The sequence below is a fragment of the Aotus nancymaae genome, unplaced genomic scaffold, assembly GCF_030222135.1.
Source record: "Aotus nancymaae isolate 86718 unplaced genomic scaffold, 86718_ANA_hifiasm-v0.15.2.pri h1tg000077l, whole genome shotgun sequence".
Classification (NCBI taxonomy): domain Eukaryota; kingdom Metazoa; phylum Chordata; class Mammalia; order Primates; family Aotidae; genus Aotus; species Aotus nancymaae.
The window spans coordinates 7,008,932-7,027,501 of record NW_026988492.1 but is presented as its reverse complement, the minus strand read 5'-3'; the positions used below and the strand labels follow the sequence as shown (position 1 = coordinate 7,027,501).

The following is an 18,570-nucleotide window of genomic DNA, read 5'->3' as shown; positions in this document are numbered from 1 at the left end:
CCCCAAGGGATATTTGGAGATGTCTGAAAATATTTGGGGGTGTTATAACTAGTGTGGAGGGAGTTGCTACTAGCATCTAACAGGTAGATGCCAGGGATGCTGCTAAACATTTTATGGTGCACAGGGCAGTCCCCTCTCCCTCTCCCAAATAATTATCTGGCCCCAGATGTTAATAATCCTGAGACTAAAAACCCTGTTCTAAATGATGTCATGGAAGATGTTACTCATTCTCAGAAACACCATGACAGAAACTCTCAGCTCTAAAACACTCCACCCAGTTCTTGGGATTGGTGCACCCTGAAGCAATCTCAGCAGATTCTGGGTCAAGTGATGCAACCACTCCAAACAGTCACAGTGGTAATCGCCTCCCACTTTCCCCATTTACTTACTCTCATGTGGAGGCCTCGCCTTATGCTCCATTGAGAAATTATCGGCATGTCTCTCATCTTTCTTACTCTTTTTTTCAGTTCACCTGCACTGGCAACTGCTCTCACCTCTGTGTCTTCAGTCTCCATGGCTGAGATCTCCACTTGAACTAGAGCCCATCCTCTCTGGACTCCTCCAAGATCTTGCTCTACCAGTTTTCAGGTCTTTTTACATCCAACTTCTTCAGAATCTTTGGCTCCTTCCCTTAGTCTATAAATATGCATTAGACTGCATCCTTTAAAAAAAAATTAGCTGAGCATAGTGTTTCTCACCTCTAGTCCCAACTACTCAAGAGGTCAAAGCAAGTGGATCACTTGAGCCCAGGAGGTCGAGACCAGCCTGGGCAGCATAGTGAGACTCCATCTCTAAAAACATAATCTAATAAAGAGTAGAACATTTTAATGTTAATGGAGTCTAGCTTATCAATTCTTTCTTACATGGACTGTGCCTTTTGGTGTTGCACGTAAAATGTCCAGAGTCATCCAGATTTTATCTTGTGCTGTCTTCTAAGAGCTTTATAGTTTTGTGTTTTACACTTAGGTCTGTAACTCTTTTTGAGTTATTTTTTGTGAAGAGTGAAGGGTCTGTGTCTGGATTCATTTTCTGCATACAGATGTCCAGTTGCTTCAGCGTTCTTTGTTTAAAAGACTACCTTTCTCCATTGTATTACCTTTGATTTTTCGTCAAAGAGAATGTCTGCTGTCAAGAGGATAAAAAGACTAGCCACAGATTGGAAGAAAATATACGCAGAAGACATTTCAGATGAAAGACTGTTATCTAAAATACACAAATAACTGTTAACCTCAGCAATAAGAACACGAACATGATTTAAAAATGGGCCAATGAGTCAGGCATGGTGGCATGCTCCTACAGCTACTCAGGAAGCTGAGCAGGAGGATCACTTGAGGCTAAGAGTTTGAGACCAGCCTGGACAGCATAACAAGAACCCATCTCTAAAAATAAAAATAAAAGTAAAATATAAATAAATGTTTTAAAAATATTTTTTAAATGGGCCCAAGACCTTAATGGACACCACACCAAAGAGGATATACAAATGGCAAATAAACATATGAAAAGATGCCCCATATCATATACCATCAGGGAAATGCAAATTAAAACAATAATGAGCTACTACGACACACCTATTAGAATGGCCAAAATCGAGAATACTGACAACACCAAATGCTCATGAGGATGTGGAGCAACAGGAACTCTCATGCATTGCTGAGAATGCAAAATGGCACAGGCAGTTCAGAAGACAGTTTGGCGGTTTCTCACAAAACTACACATGCTCTTACCATACATCCAGCAACCGTGCTTCTTGGTATTTAATGGAAGGAGTTGAAAACTTATATCCATACAAAAACCTGCACACAAATGTTTATGGCAGCTTTATTCATAACTGTCAGAACTTGGAAGCAACCAAGATGTCCTTTGGTGGGTGAATGGATAAACTACTACAGCCACCCAAACTTTCAGCAGCCGCCACCCTGATCAGTCAGAAGCCATTAGCATCTTGGCAAGACCTTTCACCAGCAAAAAGAGTATAGCTCACTGAAGGCTCAGATGATCATTACCATTTTTTTTTAGCAATAAAGTATTTTTATTTAAGGTGTGTACCATTTTTTAGACATAATGCTATTGCACATTTAGTAGACTATAGTGTAAACATAACTTTTATATGCACTGAGAAACCAAAAAATCCATGTGGTTCACTTTATTGTGATATTTGCTTTATTAGAGTGGTCAGGAAACTCATCTGCAATATCTCTGAGGTGTGCATGTATGTATCTGTGGAAACCTGCAGTATATGTGTGGGAATGAGTTCTAAGAGTGTTTGTGGCTGTTCACCAAATTCATTTCTCTTTTGGCTTCTTTACAACTAGACTACATTTCCCAGCTACCCTGAAATTAGACATGTTCATGTGACTGATTTGGGCCAATGAAATGCAGGCAGAAATGATGAGTGCCACTTCTAGGAATGGCCCATAACAATTTCCCACAGGGAATTCTTCCATTCTTCTCCATCTGCTGGCCAGAAGCAAATGCCCAGAGAGACCTTAGAAAATGTGACTGGAAGGTGACAGCCTAAGGCCCTGAGTGACTGCAAGGAATGGACCTACCCTCTCCTTTACTGCAGACTGTATTTTTATGAGTAAAAAACAAACTTCCATTGTTAAGCCCTTGAGATTTTGATGTTTACCTATAATAGAAGTTAGCATTTCCTTAGCTAGGAACTATATTCATTTAATTAATTAATTTATTTTTTTGAGACGGAGTCTCACTCTGTCACCCAATCTGGACTGCAGTGGCACGATCTCGGCTCACTGCAACCTCTGCCTCCCAGTTTCAAGCAATTCTCCTGCCTCAGCCTCCAGAGTAGCTGGGATTATAGCCATGCACCACCACGCCTGGCTAATTTGTGTATGTTTAATAGAGACAGTGTTTTGTCATGTTGGCCAGGCTGGTCTCAAACTCCTGAATCTCAAGTGATCCGCCTGCCTCGGCCTCCCAAAGTGCTGGGATTACAGGCTTGAGCCACCACGCCCAGCCAGTATATTCATTTCAGAGTGTATCTTGGATATCTTTTCTATCTGGTACTTCCTTCTTAATTGCAACATAATGTTTCACAATATAGACATGCCATCATTTACATTACTATTTTCCTGTTTCCAACTTTTTGCTATCAAAATGTTGCAAATAACACCTCTGTGCAGGCCTCTCTATACAGCTGTTTCTTCACATCTAAAGCAGATACGAGGAAATGGAATCACTTGGACAAACAATAGGTTCATGCTCAATTGTTGCCAATACTGCCAATTTGCCTTTCAAAATGTCCATATGATTTATTCTACCATTAGCTGTGTATATGAGTACCTGTTTCCCTGGCCTTCAGCAATTTCAATAATAATATTTTGAAAAACATGAAGCAAATATGTTTTCCCTACATTTATTTCTTAAATCTCCTTGCAGACTTCCATCCCTTAGGCTGATACATGGGGCTTAATATCCTAGGAAAGGGAGAGCAGGTATGACGGAAGAAAGGTTCATCAGCTCTGAATCTCACACCTGGCTTTTCTGAATCAGAAGCAAATTTCTGAAGCCTGTCTTTGGCAAGAGAGTTTTTTCATATCCTAATGACAGATTAAGAGCCAAGCCTAGAGAGTTACATTATCAGTTTGCCTTTGCTGCATGATAAACTACCCCAAAACATGATGGCTTTGAACAAACATTGATTTGCTCTTGATTCTGTGGGCTGGTGATTGGGATGGGCCATGGCTAGGAAGACTTGCTTCTGTTCCATGTTGTACCAGTGGGGCTCACTCATGCATTGGGGTTTCCACTGGAAAAGCTGGGATGGCAGAGGCCCTCTTTACATGCTGACATCCTCCAAGAGGCCAGAGTATGCTCTTCACATAGTGACAAAGGGTTCTTAGAAGCAAAGGAGGGCAAGTCTCAAGGCTCAGGCACTTTTCAAGCCTATGCTTGCATCCTTTGTCTGTAGTCCCACTGGCCAAAGTCACATGGCTCAACCTAGATTTAAGTGTTGGGCAGACAGACCCTCATCTTTGACAGGAGGAGCAGCAAAGATGCATACAAAAATTGTCACACCCACCAGGAATGTCATTTCACACACCTCTACTCTAGACCTCCACGTATCCAATCTTTCAGTCCTTTTGCTTCAGTCCCCTGGCAAACCAACCAGGCTATTCACCATACCCGTGAGCTCTTGTAAATTCTCACCTTGGGCTACTTTTCCTTCTACATAAAGTGGATGATCAGGTGATACTCAAAGCTCTACCCATTGGACCTTGAGAGCTTGTTTGGAGGTTCTAGCAGGGGAGCACAGCTACTCGTATACCCTTGACTGAAGACCGGTCCTCTTCTATCGGGGATGGTCATCCTCTTTGACCAAGCATGCAGTTTTGGGAGGGATGCACATGGAGCAGTGAGGGAGGAAGGGGACACCCGCCTAGCCAGCCAGATCAGCCGAATCAACCCTGGCGATCAGTGGGGTGACAGATGTCGCAGCCAGATCGCCCTCACATCTGGCTCTACCCATTGGAAAGATTTTTCTCTCAACACTTTATTCATTTTTTGTTTGTTTTCCTTGAGACAGGATCTCACCTTGTTGCCCATACTGGAGTGCAGTGGTGCAATCATAGCTCACTGCAGCCTTGAACTCCTGGGGTCAAGTGATCCTCCAACCTTAGCCTCCCAGAGTCCTGGGATTACTCAGCACTGTCTTTTAAAGTTCCCCGAGTGTGACTGTAGTGCATCTACTATTCATTTTAAGCTTGCACCCACACAACAATCTAAACTAATCTATCCATGAGCTGAGTTCAGGCTTTTTCTCCTCGTTCAGTATCTCTTCCTTTGCCCTCGATGGCCAAATGTGTGAGTTGGAGGGGGATATGCTGGTACAGCTATAAAGGAAAGGGCAGTCTGGGCCAGCTTCTCACGCATCTTACTGTGCTGCTCATGCTCAGTCACTGACATTGCATTTCCATCTGCATATGGACGGCTGCTGGGACTCCCTGACTCTATGATTGGTGGGTTCAAGAGAACCCAGCTCAGGCCAGGCATGATGGCTCACAGCTGTAATCTCTGCACCTTGGGAGGCTGAGGAGGGTGGATCTCTTGAGGTCAGGAGTTTGAGACCAGCCTCGCCAACATGGTGAAACCCCTTCTCTACTAAAAATATAAAAATTAGCTGGGTGTGGCGGCAGGCACCTATAGTCCCAGCTACACAGAAGGCTGAGACATGAGAACCACCTGAACCTGGGAGGCGGAGGTTGCAGTGAGCCAAGATCGCAGCTTGGGTGACAGAGCAAGACTTTGTCTCAAAAAAAAAAAAAAAAGTTAAAGCCAATGATTCGGTTTAAATATTCATCTGATTTATCAGTAGCACTTTGCACTTCTTGAAACTCTCCTCTTTCTCAGCTTCCAGCACGTGCTCTCCTGGTTGTCTTCCTACATCTCTGACAATTAGTCATCGGTCTCTTTTTAGGGTTCTGCTGCCTTTGGCCGCCCCTTAAATGTTTGTATCTTCCAGGCTCTGCCTTTGATTCTGTCTTCTGCTGTTATTCACGTTGTTCTTGGGGAGTTCATCTAATCCCAAGTTTCAGCAACCACTTATACATTGTTGCAAACCAAATATATATTTGCATCCAAGACATGTTCCCTAGCTACAGTTTTTTTTATATGTGACTTTCTGGACAGCTACACTTCAACATCACAAAGGCATCTCTAGCACAATACGTCCAAAATGGAAATCTTACCCCTTCACAGCCAATCTCCTTGAGCTGACTGCTTCTACCGGCTTCAATTCTCACCTCCTATTCATTCTTCAACCCACTCCAATCTGGCATCTGCCCCCACCACTCCTAAAAATATGCTTTTGGTAGAGTTACTAATAATCTTCTTGTAACCAAATCCAATGTACACTTTCATTATTTTTCTTATTTTTTTTTTTTTTTTTTTTTTTTTTTACTTAGAGACAAGGTCTCACTCTGTTGCCCAGGCTGGAATGCAATGGTGCCATTAGCTTACTGCAGTCTCCAACTTTGGGGTTTAAGAGATCCTCTCACCCCCACCTCCCAAGTAGCTGGGACTACAGGTGTGCACCACCATGCCTGGCTAGTTTTTGTAGGAATAGGATCTTGCTTTGTCACCCAGTCTGGAGTGCAGTGGCATGATCATAGCTCACTGCAGCCCTGAACTCCTGGGCTCAAGCGATCTTCCTGCCTTAGCCTCTCGAGGGGCTAGGACCACAAATGCATGCCCCCCTCCCGGCCCTGGCCTCATCTTCTACTCTGCCCTGCAAAACTCATGTTCTACTCACCCTGACGTCTTGCCATTTCCCAGAACACACCTTGCCCTTTTGTGGCTCTGTCTTCAGGCTGTTTTCTTCGCTTGGAACAATTTTTCCTCACTTGTCTGTTTAGCATGTACCTTCTCATTCTTCAAAACTCATCTCAAATATAATTTCCTATTTGAATTATTTTCTTTTTTCCCGAGAAGTGAGATACTTCCTTTCTCAATTCCTACTGCTTTCAAATCATTCCTTTATTTACCACATACCACATTGCATGGTAATTTTCAATTTCCCTGCTTGTGAAGGTTGTATGAAATTAATAGCCACAATTTGGATGTGTAGGAAAGGTAGCTTTCTTTACTTTCTGTAGTAAAACTCAACTAGCTGTTGAGACACATAGCCATACATAATAGAAAACACATATTCTGGCCACCTAGGAATCCCTTCTGGAGTGAAACAGTCTCTTTTGAGTAAATATATCCTGTCCATTTTCCTTTCAGCTGATTTCTCTCTGCATATAATCTAAGTTTCCAGATGACTTTGGTAACATCTTGACATTAAAGGATGGAGTATCTGGACCATGAATCTTTCTCCAATTCTTTCTGGCCTCTGAAGAGGAAGGGACATGCAACCTGTTTGTAAGTGTTGAGGGCTGGCATCAGTTGCTGATATCCCAGGCCTGTGACATGGCCTCTGGGGAAATCATTGGGTCCACTCATTCTTCACCTTCATCCAGGCTGCTTCCTTCCATCCTATACCCTTCCTCTGAGCAGTGATGCCTCCAGTTTCTCCCTGGGTTCAGGAACTTGGACCTGTTTTTTCATGTCGTTGCATGGCATGCAGGACTCTACAGAGCTGCAGTCACGTCCATCTACCTGGACAACGCCTTGAACCATGGTTCATCTACTGCTCTGACACCCCATCCCCAATGTGGGTCTCCCCTACAGGCTTGCCAAGCACCCTGGAATGCAAAGCCCAGGCATGCTTCTCTGGAGGGGAGGAGGGGGCTTGTTGGGCACCTAACTTATTCTCAACTTGTTTAATCCAACAAGTTTATTCTATTAGGCTCAGGAAGAACTGCTGTTTTTTACTTACATTACAGAGTTGATTTTTAATAAAACCTGTGTTCCCATCTTCTAGGCTCTGAGTCTTTGATTTTCTAAGGCATGTGTATTATCTCCCAATCAAAAATAAAAGTGTTCAGCTTTCAGGCTGATACGGTAGCTAAGGAGTTCAAAAGTCATATTTTGAGGCTGAGCGAAGTGGGTCATGCTTGTAATCCCAGCACTTTGAGGGGATTGCCTGAGGCCGGGAATTCAATACCAGCCTGGACAACAGAGTGAGATCTCATCTCTACCAAAAAAAATAAAAATAAAAAATTGTCCAGGTGTGATTGTACACACCTGTAGTCCTAGCTACTCAGGAGGCTGAAGTGGGAGGATTGCCTGAACCCAGGAGTTCAAAACTGAAGCAAGCCATTATTGCATCACTGTATTCCAGCCTGGGTGACAGAATGAGACCCTATCTCTAAAACAAAATCATATTTTGAAGCTCAAAGCTAAATAGTGATTGCTTTTTGCTAGGCTGTATCCACCCTTCTTCTGAGGACAATGTGTCATTGGATGGCATTGCTGCTTTTTCATTGGTGGGGGATGGTAAAGTAAAATAATAGAAAATGCAATTTAACAGCAAAATCTTTCCTACAGCACTGCTTGTATCCCCCACAAAACCCTAAGCTCTCTGATAGCTGTGCCACATAGAGATGGAATGCATGTGGCAGCCAGAAAATAACAGATCCCTGGAGTAAGAGATAGCAAAGGTCAGGGTATCAAAGCTGTGATAAGGCCCTGGCTTGTAAGGAATTGTGGTAAACCCACATGTCATTCCCCAAAGCTTTCTTCTTTGCTGTCTACTATCAAGACTGAAAATGTTAAACAGATACCTGATTTTCTAGTTTCCTCCATAACTAGATCAGTGGCAAGATTTTGTCAATTAGACATGAAGTAACAACTTCATGTGAAGTGTCTGGGTGAGTTTTTGCTTTCTAAATAAAAGAGACAGACACAGCTAATAGCTAATCTCCTTTCTTCTTGCCTTCATCAACTGGCTAAATCCTCACATTGTTTCTGACCTGTAGAAAAAGGATAGTCATGGTGGAAGGGGCCAAGTGGAAGCCCTTTGTGTTCTTCCTTGTTACTGAGAGAGTAAAAAAAAACAATAACACATTCCTGAAGAATTGTAGGAATTGGTGTCTTCTTAAAAGTTTTGAACAATAAAGACATGGTTATACCTATGATATCCCCCATTACAGTCAGTTGTAGAGTCTTTGCAGAAGAGAATTTGGTCTTAGAAACAGACAGTGGACTAACCCAAGCCTAATTAACAAATGACTTTAATTACAGCTGCTCTTCTGGATAGGATTTCTTTATGGTAGCCAGGCAGCACGGGCACAGATACGTGGTATGTGCTGCTATTAACCCAGAAAATGCTTTCCCCTTCCCACTCAATAAACAGAGAAAACCAGAAACAGTATGCTTTTACCTGGAAGGGACAGCAGACACCTTCACGATCAGTCTCCTTTCCTCCCTTGCCTTATTCAAAGGAATTTTTTGAAAACTTGATATTCTTACCAACTATATATCCTGCTTGTTCACTATTTTGATGACATTTATATGGGTGGACTTGAATTAGGAAGTTCCTTGGATGCCCAACTAAGATATATGCCCGCTAAAGTATGGAAAGAAAATGTCATGAAAATATGGGATTACTCTCCATACTTTAGCAGACGCATATCCCTTACAAAAGAAGCACAAGGCCAGGTGTGGTGGCTCATAGTGGAAGTCCCAGTGCCTTGGGACGCCAAGGCAGGAGGATTGCTTGAGACCAGAAGTTTGAGGCCAGCCTGAACAGCATAGCAATACCCTATCTCTACAAAAATATTTTAAAAATGATCTGGGTGTGGTAACATGCCTGTTGTCCTAGTTACTTGGAGGGCTGAAGAGGGAGGATTGCTTGAGCTCAGTAGTTTGAGGCTACAGTGAGCTATGCCCACACCACTGCACTCCATCCTGGGCAACAGAGCAAGACCCTGTCTCCAAAAAATTTAAATTAAAATTTAAAAAAGAAAGCAGCACAATACTTGATGAAATTTGTGGATTTTGAAGACCATCTATATTTCACTTTAGGTCTCTTTCTGCAGCACATGTACTAAGTGAACTAAAATATTTTCTGTTGCCACCTTTGAGTAGGGCCCACAGCAAGAGAAATCTATATGGAGGCTGAAGCTAACCTTGATTGGAGAATAGGATTTTAGAACAAAGCTATGCTGTGTTGCATTAGTAACAATTTCCACTTTGGGAAACAGCTGTTGGCTTGCTACTGGATCCAGGTAGAAACTGAATGCCTGGCTATGAGACATGAGGGGACAATGTGACTGGGCTGGCCATGACAAAATGGTTGTTTCCTGATTCACTTCTCTATACAGTTGAGATGCCCAGAAGCAGTCCATTATCAAGCAGAAGTGTCAGACACCTAATCTGGATTAAGTAGGTCCTGAAGACACAAATGAATGGCATGAACAGGTGACTTACCTTCCCCACAGGGCTACTCCTGTCTACTGCTACTTCAATCCATCGCAAAACACATAAAGCCTCACAGGGAATTTATTATATTCTACTAACTAATGCGAAAAATTTGAACCTGGATTACAGATGGGTCTAAATAACATGCTAGCACCAGCTGGAAAGACATGACATGTTACAGGCTTGCTACAGAATTTTGGTATAGACGCTGAACTGATACTCAATATATGGTACTGGTTTTTCCAATGCCAAAACATAGTCAATCTTCATCATTCATAGATTTTGTATTTGTAAATGTGCTTACTTGCTAAAATCTATTTATAACCCTAAAATCAATACCAATGGCACTTTCATGGTTATTTGAGGACATGTGCAGAGGTGGCAAGAAATGTCAGTTGCCCTCTCTGCATGTTCCCAGCTCAGGCTGAACAAGGAAGGCAACGCTTCCTGTTTCAGATCACATACTATAAATAAGCATTATTTTCATAATCTATTTAGTGCCATGTTTCCCACTTTCCATGCTTTTTGTTGGTGATTCTGCTGTTTGAAATGGCCCCTAAGCGTAATGCTGAAGTGCTGTCTAGTATTCCTAAAAACAAGAAGACTGTGATGCGCCTTATGGAGAAAATGTATGTGTTAGATAAGCTTCATTCAGGCATGAGTTACAGTGCTGTTGGCTGTGAATTCAATGTGAATGAATCAACAATACAATACATCCAGGAAAAGGAGAAAGAAATGCACTGACCTATAAATCAGGCTGCTCCAGCAATAAATTCGTAGACACATTACCCAGTGGATTCGCGTTCTCTAGAAAAACAGAACCAATAAGATATACATATATATATATATATCCTTGCTATATATATCATTATGTAGCATATACATCGTATATGTATCTCATATATAGCATATATAGTGTCTATATATAGAGACACAGATTTATTATAAGGAATTAGCAATGACCTAAGTTCTGTTTTAAAAATGTAATGGCTTAAATTCTAGTCCAAGCCCAAGGGCAAGAGACTACCACTGTTCAAGCTTGAAGACAATGAGGCAGAGATAGACAGTTCTTTCTTACTCAGTGTTTTAATCTAGTCAGGCTTTTAACAGATTAGATAGGATCATCTGCTTTACTCAGTCTATTGATTCAAATGTTAATCTCATCCAGAAAGACTCTCGCATACACTCCCAGAAATAATGCTTAACCAAATAACTGGGCACCCCAAGGCCCAGTCAAGTTGGCACATAAAATTAACCATCACACCCAGGGGTTGGAAAATGTGAAACTTTTCTGGGCTAGTGCTGGCTGGCTTACACATTTCAAAAGGCAACAGAGCCTAAGAAACATTAAATTTGCAGGTGAGACAGGTTCTGCAGATCAGGAGACTGCAGAGGAATTTTTTAAAGTATCTGCCAACTGTTATACAGGAAAGGGTTATGTACAAGAGTAGGTTTTCAATGCTGATGAGGCTGGCTTATTTTACAAGGATGTTGGCAAACAAACCTATACAATGCCAAGGGTGGCATTTTGTTTAGAAAAATTATTACAACCAGAGGCTCACAGGAACATAATCTAGTCTTTCCCCTTGGAGCAATAGTTCATTGTTCGCCAGTTCAGCATTAGAAGAAACTTTATAGAATGTAACTGTCATGGATAATTTGAATAAAGTGTATATGAATGCGAGAAGCAAGGAGGGAAGGGAGAGTAGCTCCCCCACTTTTATACCTAAGGACCCCTCAGTATTTGCTGTAGTCTTCATGATTCTAGGCTCTAATGGATTGGGAGTCAAAGACCTATTGAATGAATTTTTACACCAGAGGACACAATGACAGTCACTAAAATATTTTTTAAATACTCTGTCGATTGTGCTACTTGTCTGTACTCTGTGTGTGTGTGCATTGTGTGTGTGAGGGGCAGGGGTCATCAGTTTCCCATGAACCCACAATGCCATCTGCACTGCTGGTCACCATCATTCCTTTTTAACCTTCTTCAAACTGTTATCAGAGGAGGGTGTCCAGGTCCTTGGCATTTTGAACAAAGAATTAGGCAAAACACACAAACAAAGCAAGGGAAGAATGAAGCAATGAAAGCAGAAATTTATTGAAAATAAAAGTACACTCCACAGGATGGGAGCAGGCCAAGCATAGGGGCTCAAGAGTCCTGTTATAGAATTTTTTTCTGGGTCTTTAAATACCCTCTAGCGGTTTCCCATTGGCCACTTGGTGTACAGTCCCATGCAAATGAAATAGTGGCCTGCAATCAGTCTGAACGGTTGCAGAAGGCAACCAACAGAAGCAGAACTGAAGGTACAAAGGTTACACCCTATGCAAACATCCGACTGGCTGTGGAAAGCAACCAATCAGAGGCTGAAGCAAAGTTACAAAGTTACACTACTATGCAAAGGAAGAGTTGGCCCACAATCAGTCTGATTGGTTGCAGAAAGCAACCAATCAGAGGCTGAAGTGAAGTTACAAAGTTACACTCATATGCAAACATCTGATTGGTTGAGGAAAGCAACCAATCAGAGGTACTTTCAATTTTCCATCTGCCAGGCAGCAAGAGGCGCAGGCAGTTGCAAAGGGAGTAGCCTTCTGTCCTTTTGTTACTTGGATGTGGAAAGGTAGGGAGGGTTTCCTTTTGATTTAATTCCAGGAAGTCAGCATGAATTAGCCTTAGGCTCCCTGCCTCCAGACCCTATTCTCCTGCCTCAAAACTACTTTTCATGCCCATTACTGTACCAAAAATGCTGTCGTCAACTTCACCAATGCTGTGTATACTGCCATGCCCAGTGAATGTGTCTCTGACCTCAACTTTCTCTAATTCTCATCAGCTTTTGATTGAGTTGACCACTCTCTCCTTTCTGACACCCTCATCTCTCCAATTCTGCGGCACCCTATTCTGATTCCACTTTTCCCCACTTTACCAGCCTCTCTTGTGTTAAGTTCTTCTTCTCTACTCAATCAGCAAAATTTGATTCTCCTCAAAACTTGGTCCTGGGCCCTCTTTTTAATATCCTCTATACCTAAATATTCTTATCCACTCCAATATCTTTACATACAGTTTATGTCACAGCTTCTAAATTAATACTTCCAGCTCAAATCTTTTTCCCTTTCTCGAAAGTCACATATATAACTACACACTTGACATTTCCACTTGGCTATCTCACAGCATCTCAAAGTCCATATGTCCAAAACAGAACTCCCTATTGTCACCGCCAAGCTCTGGCTTCATCTCCAATCCCACTCCTGGTTCTCCTCCCATTTTAACAAATGGCAACACATTCATCCAGGAACTCATTTAGAAATCTAGAAGTTATTCTTGACTCTTCCTTTTGCATGTCTCTTGCCTCTGATTCAATCCTCCAGCAGATTCTACCTCAAAACACATTTCAGTTGTATCTACTCTGCATGCCCATTCCCCTGGGCGTCCACCATAAAGTCAGTGAGAATAGATGAGTATCACAGACAGGCTCAGACCTTTATAACTCAGAGGTGTGACCCTAGAGAAAAGAGATAGCGTCTCTCTTCCAGCATTCACGTAAAATCCCAGCAAAGAAGTGGCCAGGTTTGGCTCATCTGCCAATCATTCTGACCAGAGGGATGTAAAGAATGCCAGACTAAGAAAAACATCACCACCTGCTCAGAAAGGAGGCTGGTGACCAGGCCCTCACCTCCCTGTGTGATGTCACCTCCCTGTGTGGGCTTTGCTGTCTTGTGTCCACTTCCCATGCAGGCCAGAACTCTTGAAGTTATGGACTCTTCAATGAATCTGTGTCATTATAATGCCTAGAAGCTTTGAGGATTTCCTAGAATAAATCTTATACAGAACTTGTAAATTAAAAGAGGCCTTTTTGGCTGGACACAGTGGCTCACGCCTATAATCCCAGCACTTTGGGAGGCCGAGGAGGGTGGATCACCTGAGGTCAGGAGTTTGAGACCAGCCTGGCCAACATGGCAAAACCCCACCTCTACTAAAAATACAAAAATTAGCCAGGCGTAGTGTCACATGCGTATAATCTCAGCTACTCAGGAGGCTGGGCATGAGAATCGCTTGATTGCTTGAACCTGGGACTCGCAGTGAACCAAGATCCACCACTCACTCCAGCCTGGGTGACAGACCGAGATTTCTTCTCAAAAAAAAAAAAAAATTTTTTTTTAAGCCTTTTAGGGCTTGGAAAACACGCGATTATATTTGGTTGGATTGTTGGATTGAGGGGTCTGGTTGTAAGTGGAAGGGGTCAATCCCCGTGTTCTTTTGCAGTCTCTCAGGAAGCTTTCAGCTCAGCAAGGTTCCAGAATAGTTACAGATATATTAATAGATGGAGATAGCTCATGTAGACAGAGATAGACATAGATATTGATAAAGATTCACATGCATTCTATTCTTTAAATATATGATGTAATATCAGTTATACATACCAGAAAATGCATAGCTGAAGAACTACACAGTAAGATATGGATAAAAAGAAGTAAAGCCAGAGTTTTTTCCTATTCCCATACCCCATCTCTGAACACCTACAGTAATTCAAATTAATCTGTTCCATTGAAACCTACATGTCTTCTCTTAACATTTTCATAGTTACAGTGTTCAACTGGAATTCTGATTTCCCAGAACAAAAATAAGCCAGGAAAATATCTCCCAGGATCAGAGAAAGCCATTCTTCCCATTCATGTTCTTCTTTCGAAAAACCAGCAGAGGGCGAACAAGATGGCAAATGAAACCTCTTGAGCAGACAGGGCAGCCCAGAAAACTTCCCCAACAGTTCCCACTGCATAGCAGCCAAATGTGGATTCCCAACTCAAGAATGTGAAAACGCAGAAACATGGCCTTGAACACTAATTTGGTTTAACCCTGGCGTTTCCAAGTTGTTTCTCTCCAATTTGGGTCTGTCATAGAGGCTAAATCCTTTGCAATCTGGCTGCTCATCTCCTAGAGACCAGTTTTGGAAAGATAGGTCTCAGAAAATAGAGGACTGGGCTTGGTGGCTCACACCTGCAATTCTAGCATTTTGGGAGGCCAAAGTGGGAGGATCCCTTGCACAGAGGAGTTCGAAACTAGCCTGGGCAACATAGCAAGACTCAGTCTCTACAAATATATATATATACACACATATATATATATATGTGTGTATATATATATTTTTTTTCTTTTTCTTTTTTTAGGTGGGGGGATCACTTGAGTCCAAGAGATTGAGGCTGCAGTGAGCCACGATCACACCACTGCACTCCATCCTGGATGACAGAGTGAGACTCTTAAAATACATATATATATATATTTTAAATATATACATATATATACATTTTAAAAATATATACATATATATACACACACACGAAAATGCACAGAAGAGGACAGAGGATAACAGTCCATTTCTTATTTTAATGATAGGGTATCAAATGCTTGCAGCAAGCAGAACATGACTTCTGAGCACTCAAGTATTTCTCAGCATCTGTAGAATTTAAAAAGAAGGAAATCAAGGGAAGGAACATTTATTTTCATATACCCTCACTTCAGAATAAAGACACATAGAAGCACTATGGAGAGAAAATATAAGAATTTTGTAAGCCTTGATGTTGGGTAATCGTAAGAATTTTCTATTGAAATGTTAAAATATGTGACGTATGGCCTCTGCCCAGTTAGGTCGCCTTGTGGGCCATTTGGGTAAAGTGCTCTTTATACTGTAACTCAGTGTGTCAAAGATCAATTGTTACTAGATGGGCACAATTTTTTTCAAAATGATAAAATCCAGTTTGGGCAAAAGTCTGGGAATATGAACCATTTTGTACACTCTTGGCTGGAGGGTAAACAGATACAACTTTTGGAAGGCAATTAGGCAATGTCCATTCTAATTTTGTGTGGATATCCGACACGATCCCTCATTCTGACTTCTGTCCTGTAAAAACATTAGTAAACGTGTTCAAAAAGATGTGTATAAAAACCTTCATTGTAGCACTGTTTGTAATAAAGTTTAAAAAGAACTTAAAACTTCACTAAAAACAGACAGATTCATTATGACTTGTTACATGCCCTAGTACCATTCTAGAGGCTCTATCTGCATTAATTTATTTCATCCCCACAACAAGCATTTTTTTTCCTTTTATTTGTATACTTTTTTTTCTTTTGAGACAGAGTCTCGCTCTGTTGCCCAGATTGGAGTGCAATGGCACAATCTTCGCTCACTGCAACCTTCACCTCCAGGTTCAAGTGATTCTCCTGTCTTAGCCTCCCCAGTAGCTGGGACCACAGGCACGCACCACCACACCGGGCTAATTTTTGTATTTTTTAGCAGAGATGGAATTTCACTACATTGGCCAGGCTGGCCTCGAACTCCTTACCTTAGGTGATCTGCCCAACTTAGCCTCCCAAAATGTTGGGATTATAGGTGTGAGCCACCACACCCAGCCTATTTTTATAAATTTCAGGGGTACAAGGATAGTTTGATTACATGGCTATATTGCATAGTGGTGAGGTCTGGGCTTTGAGTGCCTCCATCACCTGAAGAGTGTGGATTGGACTCATTAAATAATTTCTCATCGCTCACCCTCCTCCACCCTCCCACTTTTCCCAGTCTCTCATGTTTACCACTGCACACACTCTGTCGATGTATACGCATGACTCAGCTCCCACTTATAAGTGAGAACATGCAGTATTTGACTTGGTGGATCATTTGACGTTAGGAGTTAGAGACCAGCATGGCCAACATGGTGAGACTCTGTCTCTACTAAAAATACAAAAATTAGCCAGGCATGGGGGCAGACGCCTGTAATCCCAGCTACTCAGGAGGCTGAAGCAGGAGAATCACTTGATGTGGTTACTGAGCCCAGGGTTGACCATCAGTGTCACACAGAGGCATCTTAATGTTAACCTTCCCACCATTGCTCTGTGTCACACAGATTCTCCTCTGCGCTATGTGAACATTGCCATCCCATGCAACAACACGGGAGCTCACTCAGTGGGTTTGATGTGGATGCTGGCTGGGGAAGTTCCGCACATGCGTGGTACCATTTCCCACGAACACCCATGGGAGGTCATTCCTAATCTCTACTTCTACAGAGATTCTGAAGGGATTGAAAAAGAAGAGCAGGCTGCTGCTAAAAAGCCTGTGACCAAGGAGGAATTTCAGGGTGAATGGACTGCTCCAGCTTCTGAGTTGACTGCTACTCGGCCTGAGGTTGCAGACTGGTCTGACAGCGTGCAGGTACCTTCTGTGCCTATTCAGCAGTTCCCCGCTGAAGACTGGAGCACTCAGTCTGCCACGGAAGACTGGTCTGCAGCTCCCACTGCTCAGTCCACTGAATGTGTCGGAGCAACCACTGAATGGTCTTAAGCTGTTCTTGTACCGGCTCTTAAGCAACATGGAAGTAAGGTTGATGGAAAATAAACATCAGTTTCTAAGAATAAAAAAAAGAAGTGGTTTTCCCTGGGGAGAGGGATTAATAGAGAAGAGGTAAAGAGAAGCATGCTCACTTTTTACTACGTGTAAGAATATGTATTTTTAATTCATTATAAGCATAAATATCTTATATAAAGATTTTTTAAATTTTTGTACAGACAGGGTCTCATTCTGTCGCCCAGACTGGGGTGCAGTGGCACAATCACAGCTCACTGCAGCCTCAAATTCCTGGGCTCAAGTGACTCTCCTGCCTCACCTTCCCAAATAGCTGAGACTATAGGCATAGGCCACTATGCGGAGCTAATTTTTTAAAACTTTTTTTCAGCCGGGCGCAGTGGCTCACACCTATAATCTCAGCACTTTGGGAGGCTTAAGTGAGTGGATTGCTTGAACCCAGGAGTTCGAGACCAGCCTGGGCAACATGGCAAAACCCTGTCTTTACTAAAAATACAGAAATTAGCTGGGCGTGGTGGCACATGCTGTAATCCCAGCTACTTGGGAGGCTGAGGCAGGAGAATTGCTTGAACCTGAAAGGCAGAAGTTGCAGTGAGCAGAGATTGCGCCACTGCACTCCAGCCTGGGCAACAAAGTGAGCCTCGATCTCAAAAAAAAAAAGATTTGTTTTTTCACTCGACATTTTCCCATTTTCACTCCAATCTGATTTTCTTTTGCCCTAGCGCCCAAGTCAACATGATGAACGGGCATCTACTGTGTACCAGGCACTGTGCTTGGTGCTTTTGTACTTTTTATTGCTTAGTTCTCCCAACAACAAACTCTGCAAGATAGGCGCTATGATCCTCATATTCCACTGAAAGAACAGACTCAGAGAAGTTAAAAACTAGCTTCAGGTTGTGCCACTTGTAAGTGACAGAGTTGGAGCTTGACCCTGTGTCTGACGACCTCTAAAGTCTACATCCTTTCCAATAATCTGCACTTCCTCAGAACATGTATTTATATTTCTTATGTCTATATCATTTCCATCCAGGTCATTCCATAGTAAATGCTTGGAATTTAGAGATCAATGAAGTCTGGTATGCAAATGCTACTCTAATTCCATCACCTTTTTCTTGAGCTGTGTTTAGGGTTCAAACTGCAAGCTGTGAAATTTTCCAACAGGAAGATTTCCCTAATATAAAGCTGCATTTATTCTGTTCTAGTAGAAAGAACATTTGTGTTACAGGATGACCAGATTAGCAGCGGTAGCCAAAAGAAGAGGCAGGAGGGGTGCTGAAATCTCAGTTGCCTGCGTGGTGCCTGATGTTCCTGAAACCCTCACTTTGGTCAGCTTTCCATTTCCTTAGAATGTGAAGTATTTTTAACCTGCTGGTGGAATTCTGTTCATCTCACGAAA

At 42.3% G+C, this 18,570-nt stretch overlaps 1 pseudogene; it reads left to right on the top strand.

Annotated features, from left to right (window-relative positions):
* The first annotated feature begins 4,321 nt into the window (after nt 1-4,321).
* LOC105732164 (small ribosomal subunit protein uS2-like) lies at nt 4,322-17,153 on the top strand (annotated as a pseudogene).
* Nucleotides 17,154-18,570: the final 1,417 nt, after the last annotated feature.